Source organism: Lolium perenne, chromosome 3 (assembly GCF_019359855.2).
Source record: "Lolium perenne isolate Kyuss_39 chromosome 3, Kyuss_2.0, whole genome shotgun sequence".
Classification (NCBI taxonomy): Eukaryota; Viridiplantae; Streptophyta; class Magnoliopsida; order Poales; family Poaceae; genus Lolium; species Lolium perenne.
This window is the reverse complement of record NC_067246.2, coordinates 83,276,391-83,293,359: the sequence shown is the minus strand read 5'-3', so window position 1 is coordinate 83,293,359 and position 16,969 is coordinate 83,276,391.

Here is a 16,969-nt window from a genome sequence, read left to right as displayed (position 1 = left end):
AATTTATGGCCAGCATCTTTGACTTGCAGTGTGAAGAAGCACAACTATCACATGAGGCAGTTATACAAAAATGACAAAGTGAAGGAATACTTGGAAACACACCACTCCAAGTTATGGGCCAGAAGCCAATTCAGTGAAGTGAGCAAAGTTGACTATGTGCATAATAATCTTGCAGAGTCTTTCAACTCAACGATCCGAAAACTAAAGGGTCTTTATTTGGCGGATTTGCTTGACAAGATAAGGGTAGAATACGTGCATAAATTTCTTGTTCGTGCAGGAATAGCCGAGGCAAAATTCATGGGACACATTATAATCCCTTCTGTGATGAATGAATTGAAGCAGAAAACAAGAGGCTTGGAAATGGACATGACTCGTTGCTCAGCTACGACGGCAGAGGTATCATTTTTGGATAAAGAGAAGAGGGAATGGAGATATCCAGTGGATTTAGAAGCTAGAACTTGCAGTTGTAGGCAATGGCAGATAACTGGGTTGCCATGCATTCATGCCTTGTTTTTCATCACTACTCTGTCAGGTCAAGCAGGTAACATAGAACAGTATGTGCATGATTACTACTCTGTTGCAAAGTTCAAAGCCACATATGCACATGCCTTACCTGCTTTGGAGGGAAAACAACAATGGGATCCAGTGGACCCTGGTTTTAAGCTTTGCCCTCCAGTTCTGAAGAGAGCAGCAGGTAGACCCAGAAAAAGTAGAATAAGACCTCGCAGCGAAGGAGCTGAACTTGGACCGAGGAGACGTAAGTGCACAAGGTGTGGTGGGTCTGGTCATTTCGCTAAGTACTGTGGTAACGCAGTAGATCCAGCGTTCGGAGAGTGTTTTGATGTTTCAAATGATGAGCAAAATGATGATCAAAATGAGGATGCAGTGGAGGCTACAAGTGATGATCCAATTGATGATCCAATTGATGAGCCACAAAATGATCAAATTGATGATCCAATTGATGATCCAATTGATGATCCGGTTGATGAGCCACAAAATGATCAAAACGATGATCCAATTGATGATCAAAATGATGTTCCAATTGATGATCCAATTGAGGAGAAAATTGAGGCTCCAAATGTTGGTGTTCAACCTTCTGTGGTTGTGAGTTCTACTTGGTATGTAAATCTTGCCAATACTAGTGTACATTTATCAATTGACACAATCTTACCACCCTTTGTTTTGTACAGCTCTGTTGTAGGTTCGAACAAAGTTGTGGCAGTGAGCTCTGAGGTAGTTAAGGTGCCTACAACCAAGAGGAGAAGAAAAGAAGCAATGAGCACAAGGATCACAAGGATCACAAGGAGCAAAGTGGTGGCAAGAAGCGCAAGGACCAAGAAGAAGCCACAATGCTTTGTAGATGATTGAGTGGGAACCAACTAAAGTTCATGAATAATGTTGTATTTGTGTTTGAATGATGTTGGAATGATTAGAGCACATGTTTGAATTATGTTTGAATAATGTTGGAATGATGAGATTACATGTTTTGAGGAACTCATGTCAAAATGTGCTAAAAAATAGCTCCAAAGGTAGGGTAAATGGCCTCATTTCTAAGCAAGTTTTTTTGATCTTGTCTAAATTGGCCAAATAAGTTCACTACACATCTATTCCATGTAAGAAGACTATGTGAGAAGGATTTCCATTTTTTGATTTTTTTTAAATTTTTTATGCTCATTTCAAATTTAGTCAAACCTAACTTTGACCATCATTTTAGCAAGTTTGAACCATGGAATTGAAAAACTAAGCATGGATCCTTGTTATTCACTCCAAAATGAAGCTTTGGTGAGGTTTTTGAAACTTTTCATGTTCCAAACCCTAAACCTCTTGTCTTCACCCTCGAACTTGTACCCCAGTGTTTGAGCTATCACATTAGACACATGGTTTTTTTGTTGAACAACATGTAGACCATGTTTATCAACTAGAATGGGTAGTATATGACATAAGAAGACTATGTGAGAAGGATTTCCATTTTTTTGATTTTTTTTGATTTTTTTTGAATTTTTTATGCTCATTTCAAATTTAGTCAAACCTAACTTTGACCATCATTTTAGCAAGTTTGAACCATGGAATTGAAAAACTAAGCATGGATCCTTGTTATTCACTCCAAAATGAAGCTTTGGTGAGGTTTTTGAAACTTTTCATGTTCCAACCCTAAACCTCTTGTCTTCACCCTCGAACTTGTACCCCAGTGTTTGAGATATCACATTAGACACATGGTTTTTTTGTTGAACAACATGTAGACCATGTTTATCAACTAGAATGGGTAGTATATGACATAAGAAGTCTATGTGAGAAGGATTTCAATTTTTTTGATTTTTTTTGAATTTTTTATGCTCATTTCAAATTTAGTCAAACCTAACTTTGACCATCATTTTAGCAAGTTTGAACCATGGAATTGAAAAACTAAGCATGGATCCTTGTTATTCACTCCAAAATGAATCTTTGGTGAGGTTTTTGAAACTTTTCATGTTCCAAACCCTAAACCTCTTGTCTTCACCCTCGAACTTGTACCCCAGTGTTTGAGATATCACATTAGACACATGGTTTTTTTGTTGAACAACATGTAGACCATGTTTATCAACTAGAATGGGTAGTATATGACATAAGAAGTCTATGTGACAAGGTTTTCCATTTTTTCGATTTTTTTTGAATTTTTTATGCTCATTTCAATTTTGGTCAAAGCCTAACTTCACTACAAGAAAAGTTGCCATGGCCGACGAAGTTGAAGTCGCGCCGTGGTTGCTGGTGACCATGGCCGACGATTTTTGGTCTCTCCGTTGTGCATGTCAAAACGTTTTTTTCTCGTTTTTGAGGCCACCTAGCCCGACGAAAACGGCCAAAACGTCGCGTATGGTGGCCTGGGACGTGGTGCATCTCGAAATCTCGGGTTCGCCGGCCGAGTCAACGCAAATCCGCACCGCCGAGGGATGTAGGGCCCAGATGGCAGCCTCTCTAGCATTGTTTTTTTCTCGATCGCGCCATCTCGTTCAACGCTCTCCGATCGAGCCGTTTACGATGCAGGATCACGGGTCCCGCATGTCATCCTCTATGAACCAAAATTCTTTCTATTCTTGGATTTTTTTTGACCCCCTGATTTCTGGCTACTTCCTTTTTCTTTTGATCCCTTGCCGCCTGGGAAACGTTGAGACCGCTGCTGCTAAATGGGACCCGCATGTCATCCTCTATGTGCAATCAACTTTCTTTTCTTGGAGTTTTTTTTGGCACCTCATATTTGGTCACTTGCCTTTTTCTTTCGATCCCCTGCCGCCTCTCAAACGGTGATACCGCTACTGCTAAATGGGACCCGCATGTCATCCTCTATGTACTATAAAACTTTCTTTTCTTGAATTATTTTTGGCTCCTCATATTTGGTCACTTGTCTTTTTCTTTCGATCCCGTGCAGCCTCTCAAACGGTGATACCGCTGCTGCTAAATGGGACCCTGATGTCTACGGGTGCTTCTATTCTTGTAGACAGTGTTGGGCCTCCAAGAGCAGAGGTTTGTAGAACAGCAGCAAGTTTCCCTTAAGTGGATCACCCAAGGTTTATCGAACTCAGGGAGGAAGAGGTCAAAGATATCCCTCTCAAGCAACCCTGCAATCACGATACAAGAAGTCTCTTGTGTCCCCAACACACCTAATACACTTGTCAGATGTATAGGTGCACTAGTTCGGCGAAGAGATAGTGAAATACAAGTAGTATGAATGAATATGAGCAGTAGTAACGGCGCCAGAAAAGTGCTTGCTGGCGTGCAGTTGATGGTAGTAATATTGCAGGAAGTAAAGATGCAGTAGAACAGTAAACAAGCGGTGTTTGCAGTATTTGGAAACAAGGCCTAGGGATCATACTTTCACTAGTGGACACTCTCAACATTGATCACATAATAAATAAGTTCTCTTCCTTTGTGCTACATATACTCTTGTTTGATAATGAACACCATTCGTTGTGTAGGGCTACAAGAGCACCTCAATGCCGGAGTTAACAAGCTCCACAACATTCGGCATTCATATTTAAGTAACCTTTAGAGCATAATAGATCTTTGCAATCTAAACCGAGTACTAACATAGCATACACACTGTCACCTTTACACTATGAAGGGGGAATAAATCACATCAATACTATCATAGTAATAATTAACTCCATAACCTACAAGAGATTATGATCATAACCTACGCCAAGTACTACACGATGCACACACACTGTCACCATTACACCGTGAAGGAGGAATAGACTACTTTAATAACATCACAAGAGTAGCACATAGACTAATAGTGATACAATGCTCATCATATGGATCTCAATTATGCAAGGCAATTCATGAGATCATTGTATTGGGGTACATGAGAGAGAGATTAACCACATAGCTACCGGTAGAGCCCTCAGCCTCGGGGGAGAACTACTCCCTCCTCATCATGGGAGACAGCGATGGCGATGGAGATGGCGGTGGTGTCGATGGAGGAGCCTTCCGGGGGCACTTCCCCGTCCCGGCGGTGTGCCGGAACAGAGACTCCTGTCCCCCAGATCTTGGCTTCGCGATGGCGGCGGCTCTGGAAGGTTTCTCGTACCGTGGCTTTTCCGTATCGAGGTTTTAGGTCAGGGACCTTTATATAGGCGAAGAGGCGGAGTCGGACGGCTGACGAGGTGGTGACACAGTAGGGGGGCGTGGCCTAGGCCCTGGCCGCGCCGCCCTATCATCTGGTGGCCCTTTGGCCCTCCTCTGCTGGCTCTCGGGTGTTCTGGAAGCTTCGTGGAAAAATAGGATGCTGGGCGTTGATTTCGTCCGATTCCGAGAATATTTCCTTACTAGGATTTCTGAAACCAAAAACAGCAGAAAACAGGAACTAGCACTTCGGCATCTCGTCAATAGGTTAGTTCCGGAAAACGCATCAAAACGATATGAAGTACGAATAAAACATGTAGGTATTGTCATAAAACAAGCATGGAACATCAGAAATTATAGATACGTCAGAGACGTATCAGCATCCCCAAGCTTAGTTCCTACTCGTCTTCGAGTAGGTAAACGATAAAAGATAATTTCTGAAGTGACATGCTACCAACGTGATCTTAATGGTACTATTGTAAAGCATATGAGATGAGTGCAGCGATTCAAAGCAATGGTAAAGACAATGAGTAAACAACTGAATCATATAGCAAAGACTTTTCATGAATAGTACTTTCAAGACAAGCATCAATAAGTCTTGCATAAGAGTTAACTCATAAGCAATAAATTCAAAGTAGAAGGCATTGAAGCAACACAAAGGATGATTAAGTTTCAGCGATTGCTTTCAACTTGTAACATGTATATCTCATGGATAGTTGTCAACATAAAGCAATATAACAAATGAAATAGGTAAACATGTAAGAATCAATGCACATAGTTGACACAAGTGTTTGCTTCTAAGATAGAAAGAAGTAGGAAAACTGACTCAACATAAAGTAAAAGAATGGCCCTTCGCAGAGGGAAGCAGGGATTAAATCATGTGCTAGAGATTTTTAAGTTTTGAAATCATATAGAGAGTATAAAAGTAAAGTTTTGAGAGTGTTTGTTGTTGTCAACGAATGGTAGTGGGTACTCTAACTACCTTATCAACCAGACTTTCAAGAGCGGCTCCCATGAAGGACGTTATCTCTACCAGCAAGGTAGATCATCCCTCTTCTCTTTGTTTACACATGTACTTTAGTTTAGTTTTTATTTTTTATTTTTTAGATGACACTCCTCCCAACGTTTGCTTTCTCAAGCCATGGCTAACCGAATCCTCGGGTGCCTTCCAACAATCACATACCATGGAGGAGTGTCTATTTGCAAAATTAAGTTGCTTACTGATGAATCAGAGCAAAACATGTGAAGAGAATTATTAATGAAAGTTAATTAATTGGGGCTGGGAACCCCATTGCCAGCTCTTTTTGCAAAATTATTGGATAAGCGGATATGCCACTAGTCCATTGGTGAAAGTCTGTCAAAAGTAAATGACAAGATCGAAAGATAAAACACCACATACTTCCTCATGAGCTATAAAACATTGACACAAATAAGAGATAATAGCTTTTGAATTGTTTAAAGGTAGCACATGAAGTATTTGCTTGGAATGGCAGGAAATACCACATAGTAGGTAGATATGGTGGACACAATTGGCATGGATTTTGGCTCAAGGATTTGGATGCACGAGAAGAATTCCTCTCAATACAAGGCTAGGCTAGCAAGGTTGTTTGAAGCAAACTCAAGTATAAAACGGTGCAGCAGACTCACATATGAACATATTTTAAGCATTATAAGACTTTACATTGTCTCCTTGTTGTTCAAACACCTCAACCAGAAAATATCTAGACTTAGAGAGACCAATCATGCAAACCAAATTTTAACAAGCTCTATGTAGTTCTTCCTTAATAGGTGCAAAGTACATGATGCAAGAGCTTAAACATGATCTATATGAGCACAACAATTGCCAAGTATCAAATTATTCAAGACATTATACCAATTACCACATGCAGCATTTTCTGTTTCCAACCAAATAGCAATGAACGAAGCAGTTTCAACCTTCGCCATGAACATTAAAAGCTAAGAACACATGTGTTCATACGAACCAGCAGAGCGTGTCTCTCTCCCGCACAAGGATGAACTTATTCAAACATAAACAAAAACAAACATACGCTCCAAGTAAAGTACATAAGATGTGACCGAATAAAAATATAGTTTCAAGAGAAGAAACCTGATAAGTTGTCGATGAAGAAGGGGATGCCTTGGGCATCCCCAAGCTTAGATGCTTGGGTCTTCTTGAAATATGCAGGGATGAACCACGGGGGCATCCCCAAGCTTAGACTCTTCACTCTTCTTGATCATAGTATATCATCCTCCTCTCTTGACCCTTGAAAACTTCTTCCACACCAAACTCGAAACAAACTCATTAGAGGGTTAGTGCATAATCAAAATTTCACATGTTCAGAGGTGACACAATCATTCTTAACACTTAGGGACATTGCCCAAAGCTACTGGAAGTTAATGGAACAAAGAAATCCATCAAACACAACAAAAGAGGCAATGCGAAATAAAAGGCAGAATCTGTCAAAACAGAATAGTCCGTAAAGACGAATTTTACAGAGGCACTTAACTTGCTCAGATGAAAATGCTCAAATTGAATGAAAGTTGCGTACATATCTGAGGATCACGCACGTAAATTTGCAGAATTTTCTGAGTTACCTATAGGGAACCCTGCCCAAATTCGTGACAGACAGAAATCTGTTTCTGCGCTGTAATCCAAATCTAGTATGAACTTTGCTATCAAAGACTTTACTTGGCACAACAATGCAATAAAATAAGATAAGGAGAGGTTGCTACAGTAGTAACAACTTCCAAGACTCAAATATAAAACAAAAGTTGCAGTAGTAAAATAAACACATGGGTTATCTCCCAAGAAGTTCTTTCTTTATAGCCATTAAGATGGGCTCAACAATTTTAATGATGCACTCGCAAGAAATAAGAGTTGAAGCAAAAGAGAGCATCAAGAAGCAAATTCAAAACACATTTAAGCCTAACATGCTTCCTATGCATAGGAATCTTGTAAATAAACAAATTCATGAAGCATAATGCAACAAGCATAGAAAGATAAAACAAGTGCAACTTCAAAAATTTCAGCATATAGAGAGGTGTTTTAGTAACATGAAAATTTCTACAACGATATTTTCCTCTCTCATAATAACTTTCAGAGGCATCATGAACAAACTCAACAATATAAGTATCACATAAAGCATTCTTATTCACATGCATAAAAGTATCATTACTCTCCACATAAGCATAATCAATTTTATTAGTTGTAGTGGGAGCAAATTCAACAAAGTAGCTATCATTATTATTCTCATCATCAAATATTGGAGGTATATCATAATCATAATTAAACTTATCCTCCATAGTAGGCGGCACCAGAAGACCACTATCATTATAATCATCATAAATAGGAGGCATATCATAATCAACATAAACTTTCTCCTCAATACCCGGAGGGCTAAAGAGATCATTTTCATCAAAACCGACCTCCCCATGCTTAGAATTTTCCATAGCATTAGCAACAATAGTGTTCAAAGCATTCATACTGATAACATTCCCATTAGCATGCATATAAAGTTCCATGGGTTTTTTAATTCTCTCTTCAAACACATCATGTCCTAATTCAAGATAAAGTTCATAGAGATCTCTCATTGTGTTGTTGTTTTCCATTAAGCCTAACTAGTGAAAACAAGAAACCAAAAGATGCAATTGCAGGATCTAAAGGAAATATCTTCGAGCACACACACAACGGCAACAGAAAAGTACTTAGTTACCTGGGACCGGAGTGTGAGTGCCTTTTACCTTTCCTCCCCGGCAACGGCGCCAGAAAAGTGCTTGATGTCTACGGGTGCTTCTATTCTTGTAGACAGTGTTGGGCCTCCAAGAGCAGAGGTTTGTAGAACAGAAGCAAGTTTCCCTTAAGTGGATCACACAAGGTTTATCGAACTCAGGGAGGAAGAGGTCAAAGATATCCCTCTCAAGCAACCCTGCAATCACGATACAAGAAGTCTCTTGTGTCCCCAACACACCTAATACACTTGTCAGATGTATAGGTGCACTAGTTCGGCGAAGAGATAGTGAAATACAAGTAGTATGAATGAATATGAGCAGTAGTAACGGCGCCAGAAAAGTGCTTGCTGGCGTGCAGTGGATGGTAGTAATATTGCAGGAAGTAAAGATGCAGTAGAACAGTAAACAAGCGGTGTTTGCAGTATTTGGAAACAAGGCCTAGGGATCATACTTTCACTAGTGGACACTCTCAACATTGATCACATAATAAATAAGTTCTCTTCCTTTGTGCTACATATACTCTTGTTTGATAATGAACACCATTCGTTATGTAGGGCTACAAGAGCACCTCAATGCCGGAGTTAACAAGCTCCACAACATTCGGCATTCATATTTAAGTAACATTTAGAGCATAATAGATCTTTGCAATCTAAACCGAGTACTAACATAGCATACACACTGTCACCTTTACACTATGAAGGGGGAATAAATCACATCAATACTATCATAGTAATAATTAACTCCATAACCTACAAGAGATTATGATCATAACCTACGCCAAGTACTACACGATGCACACACTGTCACCATTACACCGTGAAGGAGGAATATACTACTTTAATAACATCACAAGAGTAGCACATAGACTAATAGTGATACAATGCTCATCATATGGATCTCAATTATGCAAGGCAATTCATGAGATCATTGTATTGGGGTACATGAGAGAGAGATTAACCACATAGCTACCGGTAGAGCCCTCAGCCTCGGGGGAGAACTACTCCCTCCTCATCATGGGAGACAGCAATGGCGATGGAGATGGCGGTGGTGTCGATGGAGGAGCCTTCCGGGGGCACTTCCCCGTCCCGGCGGTGTGCTGGAACAGAGACTCCTGTCCCCCAGATCTTGGCTTCGCGATGGCGGCTCTGGAAGGTTTCTCGTACCGTGGCTTTTTCGTATCGAGGTTTTAGGTCAGGGACCTTTATATAGTCGAAGAGGCGGAGTCGGACGGCTGACGAGGTGGTGACACAGTAGGGGGGCGCGGCCCAGGCCCTGGCCGCGCCGCCCTATCATCTGGTGGCCCTGTGGCCCTCCTCTGCTGGCTCTCGGGTGTTCTGGAAGCTTCGTGGAAAAATAGGATGCTGGGCGTTGATTTTGTCCGATTCCGAGAATATTTCCTTACTAGGATTTCTGAAACCAAAAACAGCAGAAAACAGGAACTGGCACTTCGGCATCTCGTCAATAGGTTAGTTCCGGAAAACGCATCAAAACGATATAAAGTATGAATAAAACATGTAGGTATTGTCATAAAACAAGCATGGAACATCAGAAATTATAGATACGTCGGAGACGTATCAGCATCCCCAAGCTTAGTTCCTACTCGTTGATACGTCTCAAACGTATCTATAATTTCTTATGTTCCATGCTACTTTTATGATGATACTCACATGTTTTATACACATTATATGTCATATTTATGCGTTTTCCGGAACTAACCTATTGACGAGATGACGAAGGGCATGTTGCTGTTTTCTGCTGTTTTTGGTTTCAAAAATCCTAGAAAGGAAATATTCTCGGAATCGGACGAAATCAACGCCAAACATCCTATTTTTCCCAGAAGCTTCCAGAGCACCGAAGGAGGGCCAGAGGGGAGCCAGGGGCCCCACCCCACAGGGCGGCGCGGCCAAGGGGGGGGCGCCCCCTAGTGTGTGGGCCCCCTGTGGCCCCTCCGACTCCGCCTCTTCGCCTATTTAGTCGTCCCTGACCTAAAACCTCGGCCCCGTTCGACGAAACCAGAGAAAACCTTCCAGAGCCGCCGCCATCATGAAACTCCAATTCGGGGGACAGAAGTCTCTGTTCCGGCGCCCTGCCGGGACGGGGATTTGCCCCCGGAGTCATCTCCACCGCCGTCTCCACCGCCATCTTCACCGCCATCGCTGTCTCCATGATGAGGAGGGAGTAATTCACCCCCGAGGCTGAGGGCTCCGCTGTAGCTATGTTGTTCATCTCTCTCTTTATGTGATCTAGTTGAATATTATCTATGTGCTACTCTAGTGATGTTATTAAAGTAGTTTATTCCTCCTGCACGGTGTAATGGTGACAGTGTGTGCATCGTGTAGTACTTGGCGTAGTCTATGATCATAATCTCTTGTAGGTTATGGAGTTAATTATTACTATGATAGTATTGATGTGATCTATGCCTCCTTCATAGTGTGATGGTGACAGTGTGCATGCTATGTTAGTTCTCGGTGTAATTGTGTTGATCTATCTTGCACTCTAAGGTTATTTAAACATGAATATCGAATATTGTGGAGCTTGTTAACTCCGGCATTGAGGGTTCGTGTAATCCTACACAGTTAGTGGTGTTCATCATCCAACAAGAGGGTGTAGAGTGGTTCTATTATGTGATCATTGTTGAGAGTGTCCACTAGTGAAAGCAGGATCCCTGGGCCTTGCTTCCAAGCATCGAATCTCCGTTTGTTTACTGTTTTGTTGCATGTTTACTCGCTGCCATATTTTATTCAGATTGCTATTACCACTCATACTCATCCATATTACTTGCATCTCACTATCTCTTCGCCGAACTAGTGCACCTATTAGGTGTGTTGGGGACACAAGAGACTTCTTGCTTTGTGGTTGCAGGGTTGCATGAGAGGGATATCTTTGACCTCTTCCTCCCTGAGTTCGATAAACCTTGGGTGATCCACTTAAGGGAAACTTGCTGCTGTTCTACAAACCTCTGCTCTTGGAGGCCCAACACTGTCTACAAGAATAGAAGCACCCATAGACATCAAGCACTTTTCTGGCGCCGTTGCTGGGGAGGAAAGGTAAAAGGTACTCACACTCCGGATCTCGGCTACTAAGCTATTTTCGCCGTTGTAAGTACTCGAAGCTATTTCCTTTAGATCCTGCAATTGCATCCTTTTGTTTCTTGTTTTACACTAGTAAGGCATAATGGAATACAACCATGAGCTTTTTAATTTATTTCCTAAGTTAAGACATGAATTGTGTGATGCAAAAATTAAAGAACCTATGGAGCCTCAATTGCATGCTAGTAGCAATGTTATTAGTATGAACGCAATCACTGCTAATGCTATGGATAAGTCTAAGCTTGGGGAAGCTAGTTTTTGTGATCTTTTTAGTTTCCCATCTTTAGGGGAGAAAATTTGTTCTGATAATGCTTTATCTCCCATATGCGATAACTCTAATGATGCTTGTTCACCAACTGCAAGTACTGCTTTCAAGATACCCATGAAAATTATTGAACGTGTTATTGATAACCGCTATGAAGGGGATGGAACTGTCCATCCTGGAGATCATTTACTGTTTTTGCATGGATTATGCGGGTTATTCAAGTGTGCAAGTATCTCTATGGATGAAGTGAGGAAGAAGCTATTCTCTTTTTCGCTGTCTGGTAAAGCGGCGCATTGGTATAAATTGTTGAAGAATAGTCATTCTCTTGGTTGGGAGGAAATTGTACCTCTCTTTTATTCTAAATTTTATCCTCCTCATGAAGTGCATATTGATAGGAATTATATTTATAACTTTTATCCTCATGATGGAGAGAGTATTTCTCAAGCATGGGGGAGATTGAAGTCACTAATACTCAAATGTCCCATTCATGAGCTCCCCCGTAATGTTATTGTTAACAATTTTTATGCGAGGCTTTCAGGACAACACAAGGACTATCTGGATGCCTGTTCAGAGGGATCTTTCACAAGCAAGGAGGTTGAAGCTAGGTGGGATCTTCTTGATCGGATTGAGGAGAATGCTGAATGTCGTTGCCTAATCGACAGTACCCCGGAGGAGGGATCCTCACGAGGGGGAGAAGAAGTAGGGGCCATAGGGCGGAGTGCACACGGGACGGTGGTACGCGATTTACCCAGCTTCGGAACACCTGCACGATGACAGGGCCTACTGCTGCTTGTCTGGAATTATCTGGGCGCTTTCGCGTTGTTACAATGAGTTGTTGTTCTGCCTCTAGGGCTCCCAGGATCCGGCTTATAAAGGCGCACGGATCTAGGGTTTACATGGAGAGTCCTACCCGGACACAGGTTCCCTAACTACGGTACAATATCTTGCCGTGTACGTCAAGGATCCGCCCTTCCGTCTATGTCGTACCGGATCCGGGTCCCTTAATGGGCCTCCGTGGATCCGGGTTCCTCCTCGAGGTCGGTCGGATCCGGCTCCCTGCTCCTGGGCCGGACAACTTCCGTCAGGATCAACAGCAACTGGGCCGCCCGATGGGCCACATGCCACATCACCATCTGTGGGCCATGATGACCCACAAGTATAGGGGGTGTATCGTAGTATCTTCGATAAGTAAGAATGTCGATCCCAACGAGGAGCAGAAGGTGTTGACAAGCAGTTTCGATGAAGGATTCACTGTAAATGCTCACAGACAAGTATTCAGGGGGGTTTGATGTAACAGTTGAATAAAGTACGAGTATGTAAAGTGCGAGAGTAATAATTGCAGCGAGTGGCCCAATCCTTTTTAGCACAAAGGACAAGCCGGTTTGTTTACTTATAATGACCAAACGTTCTCGAGGACACACGGGATTTTAGTCTAGTGCTTTCGCTACATACGGCTAAATAATCTTCATTGTTGTGATAAGTGTTGTGTGGGTGAACCTATGCTAATGTACCGCCCTTCCTAGGACTAATACATACTTGTGATTATACCCCTTGCAAGCATCCGCAACTACAAGAAAGTAATTAAGAATTAAATCTAACCATAGCCTTAAACTCTGAGATCCTGCGATCCCTCCTGCATCGATATACCAACGGGGGTTTAGGTTTCTGTCACTCCGGCAACCCCGCAATTGGCAAACGAGTACAAGATGCATTCCCCTAGGCCCATAAATGGTGAAGTGTCATGTAGTCGACGTTCACATGACACCACTAGAAGAATAACACCACAACTTAAATATCACACCATTGAATATTACTCAACCATAGTTCACTACTAACATTTAGACTTCACCCATGTCCTCAAGAACTAAACGAACTACTCACACATCACACCGGAGGCGACCATGGCGGCGTAGAGTCCTCCGGGAGATGATTCCCCTCTCCGGCAGGGTGCCGGAGGCGATCTCCTGGATCCCCCGAGATGGGATCGGCGGCGGCGGCGTCTCTGGAAGGTTTTCCGTATCGTGGCTCTCGGTGTTCGATCCTCCAATAATGATGAAACATGCAAAATAGATGAAATAACATAAGTATTGTGTCCCAATATGAAATATATCAATGAATAACAGCAAATTATGATATAAAATAGTGATGCAAATTGGACGTATCAACTCCCCCCAAGCTTAGACTTCGCTTGTCCCCAAGCGAAACCGAGCTCGATAGACATGACCACATGTTTATGGAGTGAAGAGTCGATGAATAAAATACGGACAAGAAGCATCATATTCATTCACACAGGACATTATAGTAAACAATCTCTTATAACTCATATTGAAACAAGTATAAGGTAATCACAAGTAAAGGTGCATAAGAAATCATAATTGGTGATGGCAAACTTCGTTCTTGGTCAGAGAACAATTAACAGATTATATCTCATTGAGCAGCGCTCCCATGTTAAAGTTTATAAGGCACAACTTGCATACTCAATCATAATGGTTTTCTCATGATCATTGATAACTTGCAAAGCTATATTCATTCAGATAAAACTTGTACTAAACAAAGAAGAATAAAAGACATGATGTAGCAAATCACAATATAATGGTTTGATCACAACTACTCAAATGCTTGCTTGAGATGGAGGGAAATAGGTTTACTGACTCAGCATAAAGTAAAAGACAGGCCCTTCGCAGAGGGAAGCAGGGATTAAATCATGTGCTAGAGCTTTTTCAATTTTTGCAATCATATAAAGAGAATAAAAGTAACATTTTGAGAGGTGTTTGTTGTTGTCAACGGTTGGTAGCGGTACTCTAACCCCCTTGCCGGACAACCTCCTAAGAGCGGCTCCCATATTATTTTCATTTTGTGTGGCACTCCTTCCAACCTTTCTTTCACAAACCATGGCTAACCGAATCCTCGGGTGCCTGCCAACAATCTCATACCATGAAGGAGTGCCTTTTTATTTTAGCTTTATTATGATGATGACACTCCCCCCAACCTTTGCTTACACAAGCCATGGCTAACCGAATCCTTCGGGTGCCGTCCATCAATCACATACCATGGAGGAGTGTCTATTTAGTTTAATCAATTTGGGACTGGGAATCCCATTGCCAGCTCTTTTTGCAAAATTATTGGATAAGCGGGTGAAGCCACTAGTCCATTGGTGGAAGTTGCCCAACAAGATTGAAAGATAAAACACCACATACTTCCTCATGAGCTATGAAACATTGACACAAATAAGAGATACTAAGTTTTGAATTGTTTAAAGGTAGCACATGAAGTATTTACTTGGAATGGCAGAAAATACCATGTAGTAGGTAGGTATGGTGGACACAAATGGCATAGGTTTGGGTTAAGGTTTGGATGCACGAGAAGTATTCCCTCTCGATACGAGTCTTTGGCTAGCAAGGTTAACTAGCAAGCATAAGAGTTGAGGGAAACAAACAAATATACATGTGATAGAAACAATCATGCATCTTCCTTGTAAGTACAAACAATTTTAACTTCAGAATAATAAGCTATGAGCTAACAAGAAAGACAATGAAACATCTACATGTATTTCTCTTTCCTATTTAAACCTCAAAGTGTTGTTGCTACTGACCAATGCTAAGTTTGCCAAAACCAAATAGATTTATTCAATGCTCCCAAAGTGATACCAATACTAACAACAAGGTGAATCATATAGTAGAGATTGCAAACTAGAATAAGATGTGCGATATGTAAATGATAAGACTTCTCATTAATATTCCATAACGATAACTCACACCAAGGGATACATAGATAACCAAATAAAGGAGAGATACTTCCAAACGCAACCCATCTTATATGATAACTTCCCTACTCATGATATGATACTACTTGACAATAAAAGTAAAAGGTAGTGATAATGTGATACCGCGGCACTCCCCCAAGCTTGGAACAAACCAAGGGGATGCCAATACCGATGATGAATTACTCCTTTGGCGATGATGGTGATGAACTCCTCCCGAGCTTCTTAATAAGCTCCTTCGTCTTCAGTTTCTCAGCTTGACAATTCTGCACTAAGATTCGAAGAGATTCATTGTTATCCGAAGTTGGCGATGACGACCTTGTGACGCGAATCGAGTGGTATTCAATCATTCTTCGGAGACGGCAATTCTCCTCCTGGAGTATCTCCACTTCTCTTCGTAGAGCCCGATATTGATCACAAAACTCATCGGTAATCCGTATCACAAGATTTGCTTGCTTCCTCCGGCTTGCTGCTCTTGTCTTGATGGCACCTCCTTCTCTTCCTCCAAAAGCCCCTTGCCCTTGTTGTTGGAGGCCATGGTGCTTCTAAACCGAAAACAGATCCTGGCAGAAACAGCTCGAAACAAAACACGTCGAGAAAACGATATACGGACCTCCAGGGGTCCGGGGGATTATATAGCAAAAATTTTCACGACAAACGGAAAGCACCAGATCGAACCAGAGTCGGAAAGGGGCGACGAGGCGGCCAAACCATAGGCCGGCGTGGGCCCAGGTCAGGCCGCGCCGCCCTATGGTGGCACCCCCTCGTGCGTCCTTTCCACTCCGTTTCGAACTCGTAATTTCTCATATTTTCCAAAAACAGCAAAAATATAGTTCGGAAAGTAAATTGCGTACTTTTCATTACCAGTACTGTTACCTATTCGAAGTCGAGTTACGCGGACTGTCAATTTGCCCTTTGATGTAGGCCTCCGGTGTTTCCACTTGAATAATATCAACATCAACATTATAAGAATCACCCGAGATATAATGCTTGAGTCTTTGTCCATTCACCACTTGCGTAGCATTGCCTTGGAGAGAGCTAATTTTGATTGCTCCTGAACGATACACCTCCTCGACAACATATGGTCCTTCCCATTTCGAGAGTAATTTCCCTGCAAAGAATCTGAGACGAGACCGATACAATAGGACTTTATCCCCAATATTAAATTCTCTTTTGATAATCCTCCTATCATGCCATTTTTTAACTTTCTCTTTAAAGAGTTTAGCATTTTCATATGCTTCACTTCTCCATTCATCTAGAGAACTCAATTGCAACAACCTCTTATCACCGGCAAGTTTAGGATCTTTATTTAATTCTCTAACAGCCCAATAAGCTTTGTGCTCTAGTTCTAGAGGTAAATGACAAGCTTTCCCATAAACCATTTTATAAGGTGACATTCCCATGGGATTTTTATAAGCAGTTCTATAAGCCCAAAGTGCATCCTTCAATTTACTAGCCCAATTCTTTCTAGTTTTATTAACGGTCTTTCCCAAAATAGATTTAATCTCTCTATTTGATAATTCTACT